This window comes from Macaca nemestrina, chromosome 12, assembly GCF_043159975.1.
Source record: "Macaca nemestrina isolate mMacNem1 chromosome 12, mMacNem.hap1, whole genome shotgun sequence".
NCBI classification, from domain to species: domain Eukaryota; kingdom Metazoa; phylum Chordata; class Mammalia; order Primates; family Cercopithecidae; genus Macaca; species Macaca nemestrina.
Window position 1 is genome coordinate 2,357,207 of NC_092136.1, and position 15,827 is coordinate 2,373,033.

General features: G+C 52.4%; 1 long non-coding RNA gene across 2 annotated transcripts; it reads left to right on the forward strand.

Moving 5' to 3' along the window:
* Positions 1-3,276: 3,276 nt before the first annotated feature.
* Positions 3,277-9,129, forward strand: LOC105469771 (uncharacterized). Of its 2 annotated transcripts, XR_011610413.1 has the most exons (5): positions 3,277-5,155; positions 5,861-5,938; positions 7,588-7,659; positions 8,639-8,766; positions 8,879-9,129. It is a non-coding gene; the product is annotated as an uncharacterized lncRNA (long non-coding RNA). The 2 variants fall into 2 exon arrangements; XR_011610412.1 differs by having other exon boundaries at positions 7,588-8,766.
* The last annotated feature ends 6,698 nt before the right edge of the window (positions 9,130-15,827 follow it).

A 15,827-nucleotide genomic window follows, 5' to 3' on the forward strand; every position in this document is an offset into this window, starting at 1 on the left:
GCCGGCCCCAGGGAGCTGGCCGTGAACCAACACAGGGCACCACCTGACCTGCTCGGCATGGCCGAGCCCACAGGCCTGCTGTTGTCAAAGCCACCCAGACACCAAGCGCTGGCCTTCCTCAGGTGTGACTGGCACCAAGGCCCTGGGGGCATCTCTAATGTGACTGGGAGAGGAGACCCTGTGTGGACGTGGCTTCTAGGCCACTTAGATTGCTGCTGTTGCCTCCTTTGGTGCTGTCTGGCGGGGTGGCCCGGGACTGAATGCAGCTGAAATCCACCCTGAAATGTGATTGGACAGGGCTCTTCAACCTCGGTTTCCACTCTGAAATGTGATTGGACAGGGCTCTTCAACCTCAGTTTCCACAGTAAGTAGGAACAGGAGCTGCCTCAAGAGCACACGTGTCATCTGGGGTGCTGGGCCCAGCTGTCCCATGGAGGACAGGGAGCCAGAGGGACTGCCTCCTCCCTCCTGTGGCCCTGCGAGGCCACGGGGCATCGGCCCCCATGGTGTCTCATCTGTACTGGAAAGGCTGCCCAGCCATGGGCCAGCTGTGAGTGATGTCCAGTCACCGGTCAGCACTGGGGATGCTCTGTGAGGACTGTCTCTGCATCTGGAGTCAGGACAGGGTGCCAGTGGGACAGAGCGTCCAGTCACCGGTCAGCACCGGGGATGCTCTGTGAGGACTGTCCCTGCATCTGGAGTCAGGACAGGGTGCCAGTGGGACAGAGTGTGCCTCTGGAGTCCCACAGTCCTGGGATTGGATCCTGCATAGCTGTTGAGCTACTTAGCCACTCTGGGCCTCAGTACCTTGGAGTGTCAAACAGGGACTCTAGTAGCCTGGCTTCTGGGAGGCTGCAGGTAACACATGAGGAGAACAGAGCCTGGGGGATACCTCTGTGTGCCCCTTCACAAAAGAGACTCCAAGGACCCCCTGTCCGGGGCCCCCTCAAACCATAAACTCCAGGAATGGTGGGGGACAGTATCTGGGACTTGCTCTCTGGGACCCTGGTGGCCTCGCTAGTCTGGCCTTTCAGCCACCAGAGGGCGCCAAAGGACCACAGGCAGAATCTGAGGCAGTGGTGGTAATGGGTGAAGGTGATGGTGGTGGTGGTGATGATGGTGGCAGTAGTCAGGGTGGTGGTGGTGATGGTGGTGGTGGTGGTGGTGATGATGATATTGATGGTCATGATGGTGGTGGTGACAATGATCATGGGGACCGTGCTGATGGTGGTGTTTGTGATGATGGTGGCAGTGGTTGTGATGGTGGTGGTGATTGTGGTTGTGGTGATGATGGTGGTGTTATTGATGAGTGTGGTGGTGATGGTGGTGGTGGGCATGAGGGTAGTGGGGGCGGTGATGGCCTTACTGTTGATGAGGGTGGCGATGATAGGGATGGCGATGGTGGTGGGAATGATGACAAAGATGATGATGATAGTGGTGCAAATGGCAATGGTGGTGGTAGTGACTGTGGTGTTGTTGTTGATGGTATTAGTGCTGATAAAGGTGGTGATGATGATGTTGATGATGGTGGGTGGTGAAGGTGGTGGTGATGGTGGTGAACATTTTGGCAGTGGTGATGGTGGTGGTGGTGGTGGTGGTTATAATAGCTGTGATGGTGGTGGAGGTGGTGATGATAGTGATGGTCATGATGGTGGTGGTGGTGGTGATAATGACTGTGGTGGTGGTCCTAATGGTGGTGTTTGTGACGCTGGTGGAGGGGTGGTGAGGATGGTGTGGTGATGATGGCCACGGAGGTGATTATGGTGATGGTGAAATGGTGGCAGTGGAGTTGATGGTGGTGGTGAACATGGTGGTGTGGTGGTGGTGGTGGTGATAATTATGGTGGTGGTGATGGTGGTGTGTGGGATGATGGTGGAGGTGGTAGTGGTGGTGGTGATGACAGTGTGGAAGTGACAATGGTGTTCATGTTGGTTGCGATGGTGGCAGTGGTTGTGGTGATAATGACAATGATTATGATGATGGTGGTGGTGATGGTGGACATAATGGTGATGGTGGTAGTTGTGATGGTGGTGGTTTTGGTGATGGTGGTGTTTGTGGTGGTGGTGATGATGCTGCTGGTGGTGGTGATGCTGCTGCTGGTGGTGTTGATGATGCTGCTGGTGATGGTGGTATTACTGATAAGTGTGGTGGTGATGATGGTGATGATTGTGGTGGTGGTGATGATGGTGATGACAATGATTATGGTAATGATGGTGATGGTGGTGGTGGAGGTAAAGATGGTGATTGTGATGATGGTGTTCATGGTGGTGGTAATGCTGGTAGTGGTGGTGATTATGATGGTGGTGATTGTGGTGGTGATGATGGTTGTGGTGGTGATGGTGGTGGTGATGGTGGAAATGATGGTGGTGTTTGATAGTGGTGGTGGTTGTGATGGTTGTGTTCATGTTGGTAATGGTGATAATGGCGGTGGTGATGATTGTGATGGTTGTGATAATGATGGCAGTGGTGACAATGGTGGTGGTAGTGACAATGGTGGTGATGGTGGTGATACTGGTGATGATGGTGGGGGCGGTGGTGGTTTTGGTGGTGGTGATGATCATAGTGGTGGTGATTCTGGTGATGGTGATGGTGGTGGTGATGGTGCTGGTGGTGGCAATTATAGTTGTGATGATGGTAGTGGTGGTGGTGGTAATGATGATGTGGTGATGGTCGTGATGGTGCTGATGATGGTGGTGATGATAATGGCACTGATGGTGATGACGGAAGTGGTGGTAATGATAATTATGGTGTTAATGGTGATGGTGGTGATGATTGTGCGGATGGTGATGAGGGTGGCAGAGGGGGTGATGATGATGTTGGTAATGATGGTAATGTTGGTGTGATGATGATGGTGGTGATCGTGCTGGTGGTGGTAATGGTGGTGGTAATGATAGCAGTGGTGGTTTTGGTGGTGGTGATAGTAGTGATGATCATGGTGGTGGTGGTGACGATGATGGTGATGATTCTGATGGTGGTGGTGATGGTGGTGCTGGTGGAGGCGATGGTGGTGGTGATGATGATTGTGGTTGGGATAATGGTGGTGATAGTGGTGGTTATTGTAGTGGTAATGTTGATCATGGTGGTGGTAGTGATGGTGGTCATGATGTTGGTGGTGTTGGTATTGGTGTTGTTGGTGATGGTGATGGTGGTGGTAAAAACCATGGTGATGATGATGATGGTAGTCATGATGGTGGTGATAGTGGTGACAGTGGAGGTGATGGTGGTGGTGATAATGATTGTGGTGGTGACGATGATGGTGGTGGTGGTAGTGTTGGTACTGGTGGTGGTGGTGGTGATGGTGATGTTAGCGGTGGTGATGATGGTTGTGGTGGTGGTGATGATGGTGGAGGTGGCAGTAATGGTGGTGGTGGTACCTCGTAGTGGTGGTGATGGTGATGATGATTGTGGGGACGGTGATGGGGGTAGTGGTGGCTATGATAGTGTTGGTTTTTATGGTGGTAGTGATGATCATGGTGGTGGTGACTATAGTCACTGGTGATGCTGGTGGTTGTGGTCATGGTGATGATGATAGTGGTGATGGTTGTGTCAGTGCTGCTGCTGATGGTGGTGGTGGTGATGATGAGGGTGATGATGGCAATGAGTATGATGATGGTGGTGGTGATGACAGTGGTTGTGGTGTGTTGATGGTGGTGTTTATTGTGGTGGTGATGATAGTGTTAATGATTGTGGTGGTGGTGATGATGTTGGTGGTGGTGTTGGTGATGGCGTTGATGCTGGTGATGGTGGTGATGGTGATGATGATGGTGATGATTGTACTGGTGTTGATGATGGTGTGGTATGATGGTGGTGCTGATGGTCATGATGGTGGTGGGGGTGATGATCCTGGTGGTGGCGATGGTGGTTTTGATAATGTGATAATGTTGGAGATGGTGGTAGTGTCAATGGTAGTGATTGTGGTGGTGACAATGGTGATCATGGTGATGGTGATATCAGTGTGGGTGATGTGGTGGGGGGATGGTTAAAATGTTGGTGATGGTGGTGGTGGTGGCAGTGATAGTTAGGATGATGGTGATGATGATGATGGCATGGGTGCTTGATATGGTTTGGCTCTGTGTCCCAATCTCACCTCGAATTGTAATCACTATAATCCTCATGTGTCAAAGGCGGGACCAGGTGGAGGTAATTAGATCATGAGGGTGGTTTCCTCCATGCTGTTCTCATGATAGCAAGTGAGTTCTCATGAGATCTGATGGTTTTATAAGCATCTGGCATTTCCCCTCACTCCATCTTGCTTCCTTGTGAAGAAGGTGCCTCTAAGTCTATGGGGTTGGGGGGCACAGTCCTTCCTCTATCCTGGTCCTTCCCTCTACCTCTGTCTCCTGGACACCAAAAAAAACCTGCAGAAGTTCTTCCCCAGCCACCCCAATGTTCCTTGCTGCCTACAACCTTCCATGGCTCCCTATTACCCTGACAATAAAACCCAAAGAAGCTTTGGAACCTTGGCTTCTGGTGCTCTGCCAGGAGCACTCTTCCTTGGAACTCCTGCTGGCTCCCTCTTGCCACTCAGACACTGGCAGAACCTGAAGTGGGTGCTGGCTTGCACTCACTCCATCCTGCTGCCCTGTGAAGAAGGTGCCTTGCTTCCCCTTCATCTCCGTCATGATTGTAAGTTTCCAGAGGCCTCCCCAGCCATATTGAACTGAGTCAATTAAACCTCTTCCCTCTATAAATTACTGTCTCAGGCAGTTCCAATACAATGGTGATGTTGGTGATGGTAGTGATGGTGGTGGCGGGGGTGGATGGTTGTGGTAATTACAGTGGTAGTAGTGATGGTGGTGGTAGTAATGATGATAGTGGTGGTGGTGATGTTGGTGGCAGTGATGAGGGTAGTGGCGGTGATGGCGATGGTGTTGATGGTAGTGGTGGTAGCTTTGGTGGTGGTGATGGAGGTGGTGGTGATGATGGTGGTCATGCTTATGGTAGTGATGACAGTGATGATGCTGGTTGTGGTCATAGTGGTTGTGGTAGCAGGCCATGTTATAATGCTAGCAGCTTTGCTCTGGGTAGGAAAGCTCCAGGTACTCCCAAAGTAGGCACCTACGGGCTGCTCTGTAAGTGTCCCTTTGTCCCCTAGCATCACTGAAACCCTCATCCTGAGAAGAGAAGCAGATATCAGGTTCTTCAGTAAATGCAGGTTGGTGTTGAGCTCAGAAACCCAGAACTTGGCTCTGGGCAAATGGGACTCAGACCAGGGACCTCACAAGCCCTCAGGCCTGAGACCCTAAAATCCTGGTTCTGAAGGTGAGAGGCCTATCTTGAGGGCCCTGGGCAAGGCAGAGGGTCCACTAGACCCTGAAAGTCCAGCCTGAGCTCACATCCACTCCTCTAGCCTGGATCATTGTCCTACAGCAGGTTCTGCTAGTGTCTGTGGTATGTGAAGAATGAAGAGGTTCTCCCAGACCCTGTAAGCCTATGGGGTTGGGAGGCACAGTCCTTCCTCTATCCTGGTCCTGCCCTCCACCTCCATCTCCTGGACACCCAAAGGACTGCAGAAGTTCTTCCCCAGCCACCCCTGGTTCAGTACCAAGTCATGTCCTTCCCTGCCTACAACATTCCATGGCTCCCTATTACCTTGACAATAAAACCCAAAGAAGCCTTGGAGCTTTGGCTTCTTGTGCCCTGCCAGGAGCACACTTCCTTGGAACTCCTGCTGGCTCCCTCTTGCCACTCAGATCTCAGCTGTCATGTCCTTCCTCAGAGACCCCTCACCCTAGACCACATCAGCACAGGGTGCTTCCTTCGGTCTCTTCCCATGTGACCTGGTGTTAGTTTTCAGTATGCCTCACCCTCTGAAATGTCTTTCATTTACTTTTTTGCTTGTCTGTGTCCCCTACATGAGACTAAGGCCTGGGCATTCCCTGCCACCTCCCTGGGGCCCAGAATACACAGGAACAGATCACAGACATGTTCTAAAGTGGTAAGTCAACGAATGAATGAGTGAATCAGTCTGTGAGTGTCCAGGTGTGTCTCTGTGTGAGCACTGCCATCAAGGCAGAGACGGAGGTGTCTAGGGAAGGCTGCATTTTTGCAAGGAGTAACTTCCTGGCCCACACTCGTGCCCTGGATGGAAGGGCAGACACTGGGCCGGGGCTCCACTGTCTGCCCGCTCTAGCCACGGGCACTGCTGCCGGGGAGGAGGTGCTCAGGCGCTCACCTGCGTCCATGCATGCTGTCATGAGCGACATCCTAGCTGCCGACCGCAGCCTCTGCCTGCCCTCTACAGCAGTTTGCCTTCAGCGGCCTCCGTCTCCTTTGCTACAGTTGGCCCTGGGCAGGCTTTACGTTGGAACTTCCTTTGTGGGCGAGGCCACGCCATAGGGCAGGGCTCCAACAGGGCCCAGCCCCTGCCCCCACGGGGCCTCCATCCCTGGGACAGCAGATCCCCTTTGGACCCCCAGCAACCTGCCCGGCTGACTGCAGAGGCTCAGCTCTCTCCTGCTAAGCCCTGCCATGCGAGGCTGGGCCTACAGGCTCAGAAGCTGACCCCAGTGTCCAGGAGAGCATGAGCCGTCGCTGACCGGGGTCCTCCTCCTTGAGAGGAGGAGCTGCAGGCAGCCTCCACCCCGGGCACATTCTTGGGTGCCATGTGGCATTTTATTTACAGAAAGACTTGCAACCCACTTCTTCGTCGTCTTAGAGGAGAGAAACCACCACCCAGAGTAGGGCCCGCTGGCCCTGGGTCCCCATGCCAGTGTGGTGGGTCCCCCCGACCCAGCACCTCCCTCTGAACCACACGTGGTCCAGCCCCTGGTGAGAGGGAGGCAGCTGGAGCCCCTCCGACAGGAAAGCTGATGGTGCGGGCATCAGGTCTGACCCCTCAGGGGGGCAGCCTGAAGCCATGCCATGGGGCAGCAGGGCCATGGACAAGCTCTGCCAGTGGTGCCTGTGTCCAAGGCCTCTGGGCAGATCCTGAGTGCCCAGCAGTGCAGACCGGGAGTCTGGGGACCAGTAGAGCCACACGTCCGTCCCCACTCCATTAAGCTCCCTGGCCTGGGCAGTGCCTGCAGCTGGCCACTGCTGTCTTGGCACCATCCTTGCAGCTTCACCTTATGCCTGTCCTTCTACTCTGGGAGGGCAACCTTGCCCCCATCACAAGATGTGAACAGAGGTAGAGGTTGTAGGGGCCAGCGAGGCCCAGTGACCTGCCCATATCAATGCTGCCACGAGGCAAGGCCCATGCCCTCTCCCCTGCTGTTCTGTCCTGGAGCTTCCGCAGCTGCAGGAAGGCGTCCCCTACCCCGCTCCCGGCAGAGGATGCTTGGCGGTCAGACGGCGGATCTGCAAAGGAAGGTGTACCCTTCTCAGTGTGCACAAGGGCTGCCAGGCCAACTCCACCATCGAGAGCAGACGCCGGCTGGGGAGAGGCCGAGCGCCGCCTGGGCCCAGTGGCTGGGGTAGGGGGCTCCATGCACCGTCCCTGAGGGCTTGTCCATCTGGTGTGTGTGCACCTGTGAGTGTGCTGTGTGTGGAGTGGGCACTGGGCCGGTGGTCAAGGCTGCAGTAGGACTTTCAGTGATTCCAGCTCCTGTCTGGAAATGGGGATCATGAGAATTCCCTCCACTGAAGGGTACGTGAGGCCTGAGCGTGTGCCTGGAATGTCGCGAGGACCAGCGGGGCTGGGGCCTGGACACGGCCTGGGTAAGTGCGAGAAGCAAGGACCAGTGTGTGCCTATGTGTGTCACTGTGGGCACACGGTGTGTGTGTGCGCATGTATGTGTGGACACCGTGGGCATTTCTGTGTGGATGTTGTATGTGTGTGTGTGTAGCTGTACTGTGTGTGCGGACACCATGTGTGCCTGTACGTATGTCTGTGTTACACTGTATGTGAGTGTATGTAGACACTGTGGCTGTGTGTGTAGATGCAGTGTGTGAGTTCATGTGTGTGCAGGTGCACTGTGTGTGTCTGTGTGGACGCTGTGTGTGAGTGTATGTAGACACTGTGTGGCTGTGTGTGTGTGGAGGCTGTGTGTGTAGATGTACCATGTGTCTGTGTGGACGGTGTGTGTGTTTGTGTGTGTAGTGCACCATGTGTAGTGCACCATGTGTGTCTGTGTGGACACTGTGAGTTTATGTGTGTGCATGGACACCGTGTTTGGTTGTGTGTGTGTCTGTGTGGATACTGTGTGATTGCATGTGTGTGGCTGCAGTGTGTGTGTGTAGTTGCACTGTGTGTGTGGACACTGCGTGTGTGTCTGTGCAAATGCTGTGTGTGTGTGGATGTGTGTGGGTACACCATGTGTGTCTGTGTGGATGCTGTATGAGAGTGTGTGTGTGTGTGTAGGTGCACTGTGTGCAGACACTGTGTGTGTGTGTGTGTGTGTGTCTGGCTGTGTGTGTCTGTGTGGACACTGTGTGAGTGCATGTGTGTATAGCTGCACTGTGTGAGTGTGTGTATGTATGCTGTGTGTCTGTGAGAATGCTGTCTATGAGTGTGTGTGAGTGTATGTGTAGGTACGCTGTGTCTGTGTGGATGCTGTGTGTGAAAGTGTGTGTGTAGGTACACTGTGTGTGTGGACACTGTGTGTGTCTATGTGGACAGTGTGCGAGTGCATGTGTGTGTAGCTGCACCATGTGTGTGTCTGTGTGGACACTGTGTGTGTGTGTCTGTGGTGTGCAGGTGCTGGGAGGCAGGCTCTGCAGGTGCAGCTGGAGCTCCAAAGTGTGAGCATTGGGCCAGGAGGACCACAGCCCGGCTGATCCAGGGGAGAGAAGTCGTTTCTGAGATTCTGGAAAGGACAGCCATTGGTAAGCACCCCACAGCCACTCATCCGTGAACTCAACCATCCGATCACCCATCAGTTCATGCAGTCATTGGATACAGATTTACTGTTATTCATTTATCCACTTGTTTTTGTAGAGATGGAGTCTCACTATGCTGCCCAGACTGGTCTCAAACACTTGGACTCGAGCAATACTCCCACCTCAGCCTCCCAAAGCACTGGATTACAGGCATGACCCACCACAGCTGGCCTGGGGAGAGATTTATTGAGCAACTTCTATGTGCCAGGCACTGTGTCAGGGGGAGACACAGACCATAAACAAGGGGATAAGTGAGGAAGAAGGAAAATCAATCAATGATTAAAATGGCTATGGAGAAAAATAAAGCAGGGGAGGCCCAGTGGCTGCGAGATTTTATTTTTAAACGGGCTGGTCGAGGAAGAATTAATGGAGAAGTTTCCATTTGTGCAAATAACTGGAGGAAGGGAGGCCCATCTACTGGCCTATCCACCCAACCACTCACCCACCCACTCATGTACACATCCACCAGCACACATGCACCTCCTCACCCATCACCACCCACCCAACCATCCAGCCTTGCACCGGCCTGCCCACCCGTCATTCACCCATGCACCCATTTATCCATCCCTCCGTCCGCCCATCTGTCCATTTGTCCATTCGTCCACCCACCCACCTGTCTGTCCATTCATCCATCTATCCGCCGTCTGTCCATCTGTCCATCCATCCATCCATCCACCCACCCATCTGTCTGTCCATTCATCCATCTATCTGTCTGTCTGTCCATCTGTCCGTCCATCCGTCTGTCCATCCATCCATCCATCCACCAATCTGTCTATCCATGCATCCATCTCTCTTTTCATCCATCTGTCCGTGTGCATCTGTCCATCTGTCCACCCACCCATCAATCCATCCATCCATCCATCTATCTATCTTCACCCACCTGTTCACTCCTCTCTCCAGTCACCCACTCACCACTTACTAACTCCTCCCCAGTGCCTGGTCTCTCCAGGATGGCGAGTCAGTCTCTGGTCTCAGGATGCCCACATGCTGGGGCACAGGCAGCTCTTTTGCAGGTAGCCATGGGGGATTGGCCAGAGCACCCCAAGAGCATGGGTAGTTCTCATGGTTTCTCCCCAGCCAGCGTATCTCACCGAAGAGGTTACCATCCTTGAGGCCAGGAGCCTCACCTGCCGCTCCCCTGGCCTCCCCGACAGGCTGGGAATTCAGCAGGTGCCCAATAAATCCTGGCAGGCTGGCTGAGTCATCACACCTCCTCCTCTCCTACTCATCACCCATTCAGCTTCTGGCCCCATTGCCCAAACCCTGTTAGCCTTTGGGTGACCCGCTCAGCTGCCACCTCAAGTCCACTCTCGGCTTGGGGCCAGCTCTGGGCTCCGGCCTGTGATGGGCCATGGTGGGCTTCAGAGGGTGAGCCCCTGACGCCATTGTACCAGTCTGGCAGCATCTGCAAGACAGATGAGTGCCCTGGTCAGGAGTGGCCCACCATGGCCTGGAAGGATGTAGGGACATGCTGCCCACCCCCTGTCACACATCCTGGACAGGCCTGCCTGGGCCCAGGGAAAGGCTGTGTGTGGAGGTGGCAGGCTGCTGCCCTGGGCAGGGGCCCCGCCAGGGTTGGGGAGGCCTCAGACCCAACACTCCCACTGGGGGTGGTAAACTTGGTGGCCAGTGACGGGAGGGTCAACGGAGGGCCCTGTACTGCTGGCGGAAGCCAACCTCCCCCACAAGGCGATGCCGACAACTCCAAGAATGGATGCTGCTCCAGGAGGAGTCTCCAGAGGTGATTTCTGCAGACGGACTGGGCCTAGGTGGGAATCTGGGAGCTTCCCCAGAACAACAGGGAGCACAAGACCAGCTCAGAAAGTCTGCAGTGACATCAGATGATCTAACCCCAGACCAAAGCAAACACAGTCAGAAGCACCCTGCTCGCCCACCTGGGCGCCGGGCCAAGACCCTGGGTCCTGGGCTGGGAGGAGTGAGTGTGGGTGTGTGACTTGCAGGGAGGGCCCGGCCACCAGCCATGGGCCCAAAGGGTGTAGCTCCCCACCTCTTTACTCTGCCCCACTTTTCCCAGCCTGCCGGATCCTGCTGCTTTAAGTCTGCCTTTCTTAGGAGAAGGGATGGGGGATCCCCAGGTCCTTCATGGTGACAAAAAGGCTTATTCACACATGCACGCCTACACATACTTGCACACGTGTGGGCAGACACACATACAGCCTCAGTCTTCCCTGGCCGGTTCCCAGCTTGGCATCTTGGAAGAGGAAGAGGTAGGGTACACCCAAGCTGTGAATTGGCGGACAGGCCATGGCACACCCATCTCCTACATCTCCTGGTTTCACAGGTGAGAAAGTTGCCTTGGTAGGGAGCCCTGGCTTCAGTGTGCATGTGGACCTGATCCTGGGGTGGGGGGTGCCTTTCTCTGTGAAGGCGTGTCTGTCCTGCACCACTGTGAGATTCACGAAGGTAAGGCCTCTAGTGCGATGTGCGGGGCACAGTCAATGCCAGTGCTCACTGCTGAGTGACCATTCAACGTAGCCTGAAATCAGGAAAGACCAGGTCAAGGAAGAACTGAAGGACCTTGGGCAAGTTCTGGCTCTGTCCTGCTGTGGTGCCCAAACTTGGGGACCCTCAGGGTCTTCTGCACAGGAGAGAGGGGAGTACACTCAAATGCAGATTCCTGGGGCCCACCCAGCCCCACTGCATCGGGTCTGCATTGGAAGCTGTTTACAGAGTCCCCAGGCAACTGCCCTGGGGTCCCTTCCCAGACCTGCTGGTAGGAGCGGATCTGAGCTGACCAGTCTTTGAGCATGCAGGGGCAGGTAGTTAGGGAATAGGTGAGGTAACAATGAACCAGGAGTTGCCTGTGGGGCTAGGATCAAGAACAGGGGCTTGCTGATGAACATAAATGTAAAAATCCTCAACAAATAATAGCAAACTGAATCCAGAAGCACATCAAAAAATTAGTTCACCACAGTCAAGTAGGCTTCATTCCTGGGATGCAAGGTTGTTTCAATGTATGCAAATCAATAAATGTCGTTTGTCACATAAACAGAACGAAAAACCATATGGTCCTCTCAATAGATTCAGAAAAAGCCTTTGATAAAATCCAAACGTCCCTCCATGATAAAAACCTGCGACAAACTAGGCATCAAAGGAACATACCTCAAAATAATAAGAGCCATCTATGACAAACCCATAGCCAACATCATACTGAATGGGCAAAAGCTGGAAGCATTTCCCTTCAGAATAGGAATAAGACAAGGATGTCCACTCTCATCACACACAAAAAATTACCTAGGAATACATCTAACCCAGGAGATGACACATCTCCACAAGGAGAAACACTCCTGAAAGAAATTGGCTGGACGCAGTGGCTCACACCTGTAATCCTAGCATTTAGGGAGGCTGAGGTGAGCGGATCACTTGAGTCCAGGAGTTCGAGACCAGCCTGGCCAATATGGCGAAAACCCCATCTCTACAAAAAAACCCACAAAAATTAGCCAGGCACGGTGGCACATGCCTGTAGTCCTAGCTGCTAGGGTGGTTAAGGTGGGAGGATCACCTGAGCTTGGGAGGTTGAGGCTGCAGTGAACCATGATTGTGCCACTGCACTCCAGCCTGGGTGACAGAGCGAGACCCTGTCTTAAAAAAAATTATAGATCACACAAATGGAAACACATTCCATGCTCATGGATAGGAAGAATCAGCATCATTAAATCACATTATCCAAAGCAATCTACAGATTAAACGCTATTCCTATTGAATTACCAATGTCATTTTTCACAGAATTAGAAAAACTGCTCTAAAATCTATATGGAACCAGAAAAGAGCCAGAATAGACAAGGCAATCCTAAGCAAAAAGAACAAAGCCAGAGGCATCACATTACCTGATTTCAAACTAATGTTTAAGGCTACTGTAACCAAACCAGCATAGTACTGGTACAAAAACAGACACATAGACCAATGGAACAGAATAGAGAGCCCAGAAATAAAGCCACACACCTACAGTAATCTGATCTTCAACAAAGTCAACAAAAATAGGAAATGGAGAAAAGACTCCATATTCAATAAATGGTGCTGAGATAGCTGGCTTGCAATATGCAGAATAATGAAACTGGACCCCCAATTTTCACCATATGCACAAATTAACACAAGATAGACTGAAGATTTAAATGTAAGACCTCAAATTATAAGACTACTAAGAGAAAACATCATAAATACCATTCTGGACATCAGCGCTGGGAAAGAATTTATGATTGATTTCTCAAAAGCCATTGCCACAAAAATATAAATTGACAAGTGGGACCTAATTAAGCTAAAGAGCTTCTGCACATCAAAAGAAACTATCAACGGAGTACACAGACAACCTACAGAATGGGAGAAAATATTTGCCTGTATGCATCTGACAAAGGTCTAATATCCAGAATCTATAAGGAACTCAAACAATTCAACAAGAAAAAAATAACCCCATAAAAATTGCTCAAAGGAGATGAACAGATGCTTCTCAAAGGAAGACATCCATGTGGCCAAGAAACATATAAAAAATGCTCAACATCACTAATCATTAGAGAAATGCAAATCAAAACCATACTGAGATCCCATCTCACACCAGTAAGAGTGGCCTTTGTTAAAATGTCAAGAAACAATACATGCTGGCAAGGGTGAGCAGAACAGGGAACGCTTATACACTGTGGGTGGGAATGTAAATTAGTCCAGCCACTGTGGAAAGCAGTTTGGAGATTTCCCAAAGGACTCAAAACAGAACTTCCATTTGACCCAGCAATTCCATTAATTACTGGGTACATATACAAAAGAAAAATCATTCAACCAAAGAGACACCTGCACTTCCATGTACATTGCGGCACTATTCACAATAGCAAAGACCTGGAATTAACCCAAGGTGCCCATTAGTGGTAGGCTGGGTAAAGAAAATGTGGTATGTATACACCATGGAATACTATGCAGCCATAAAAAAGCATAAAATCATGTCATTTACAGCAACATGGGTCCAGCTGGACGCCATTATTCTAAGCAAATTAACTCAGGAACAGAAAACCAAATACCACATTTTCTCACTTATAAGTGGGAAAGTGGGAACTAAATGATGGATGCTCATGGACAAAGAGATGACAACAATAGACACTGGGAACTAGTAGATGGTTGCGGGGGAAGGGTTGAAAAACTATTGGCTACCATTGTCACTATCTGGGTGATGGGATCATCCATACCCCGGACCTCGGCGTTATGCAATATACCTACGTAACAAACCTGCACACATACCCTCTTGAATCTAAAAAAGAGCAACAGGTCCTTTAATGAGGCAATGCCTTACAGATGTGGGGCATCATATCCATAGGAGACATTCTCCAGCCAGAAGGATCCTCTGAAGAGACACATCAGCTTGAGGAATACAGGGCGGTGGCTCTGTCCAGCCAGCCTCCACCATCTCCTAGCTGCCCATCCATTCTGCATTGAGTGCCTACTGCATGCAGAGTCCTCCAACAGCAAATACCTCCCAGATTCGCTGAGGGGCCTGCTCCAGGGTCTCTGTGGAGACGACCCCAGGGCCCTTGCTGACCATCCTCCACATTCTGCAACCCCATCCTGTGCCCCCTTCATTTTCTTTGTCTCACCACTACCTGGTGGTCTTGCACACAGCTCTGTGGCCTGCGCCTAGAACAGTGCCTGGCACTCAGCTGGTGCTCTACGAGGATCTGGGGGAACGAATGAATGAATGAAGGAATAATGAATAGGTAGGAAGATGACCTGAAGGAGGATGTTGGCCAGGAAGCCTTTGGTGGGCTGGCTGTTCTAGCAGCCCATCCCTGGCCCACAGATGCTGATCTCATAGCAGCCACACACCCTTCCTTTGGTCAGCCTCAGTTTCCCCATTCCTCATGCATTCTTGGTGACCTCTGAGGCTCCTCCCACTGCGGGCCTCTGACCCTGTCGAAGGAACATGAGGTGAGCCTAGTGAACTGAGGGATGTCGGCAAACAGCCCTGGAAGGTTGGTGTGAGGTAGGTTGAGAGCTGTGTTCCAGAAGGTTCTGAGGCTCTGGGACAGCCTGAGGGCCTGAGAGGTTGGGGGAGGGTTGCCTCCCTGTTCAAGCTGGCTGGATAGGTCTGTCAGCCTTTGCATCCAGGACAGCCAGGGCTGGACATGTGCACCCACCAGAATGATAGAGGAGGGGCTTTCCTCAGTGGAGGGACCCCAGGGGTCCTGCTCCCTCAGCTGATAGGGGCCCTCCTCACCTCCTTGCTCACACAGAGTGGCCACTGGGCTCAGTCAGGCCCCACTTGTATTTCCTGTTCTACCAGGCCACCTACCCTTACTCCCCCACCCTCAGCCCTTACTCCCTCACCTGAGCCCATACCCAGCCCAGCCCAGCCCCACCTTACCTCACCTGTGCACCTGGCCTTACTCCCTCCTCTCAGTTCCCCACCCATCCCCCTTCAGTTCCTTGGAGTTTGCAGGGAGCATGAAGACAATCCCTTGTCCAGCCTCTCTCCTGCCTCAGTGTCCCCAAGCCAATGGGACCCCATAATCCCAGAGCAGCAGGCTGTGGCACAGCTCAGGGCCCAGGAGACAGCCCTGGGGTCCTCCAAGAAGCCTGCCCAGTGAGTTATTAGATTTTTTTTTTTTTTTTTTTAGATGGAGTTTCGCTCTTGTCACCCAGGCTGGAGTGCAGTGGTGCGATCTCGGCTCACTGCAGCCTCCACTTCCTGGGTCCAAGTGATTCTCCTGCCTCAGCCTTCTGAGCAGCTGGGATTATAGGCATGTGCCACCACACCTGGCTAATTTTGTATTTTCAGTAGAGATGGAATTTCACCATGTTGACCAGGCTGGTCTCAAACTCCTGACCTCAAGCAGTCAGCCTGCCTTGGCCTCCCAAAGTGCTGGGATTACAGGTGTGAGCCACTGTGCCAGGCCTAGAATTTTTAAAATATGGAGGCTTGACCTGCTTGACCACTCTGCCTTTTCACTTGTCTTCAGAATAGTCAAGCAACCTGCAGAGGACCAAATAGGATTTTTCAGTATTATTAT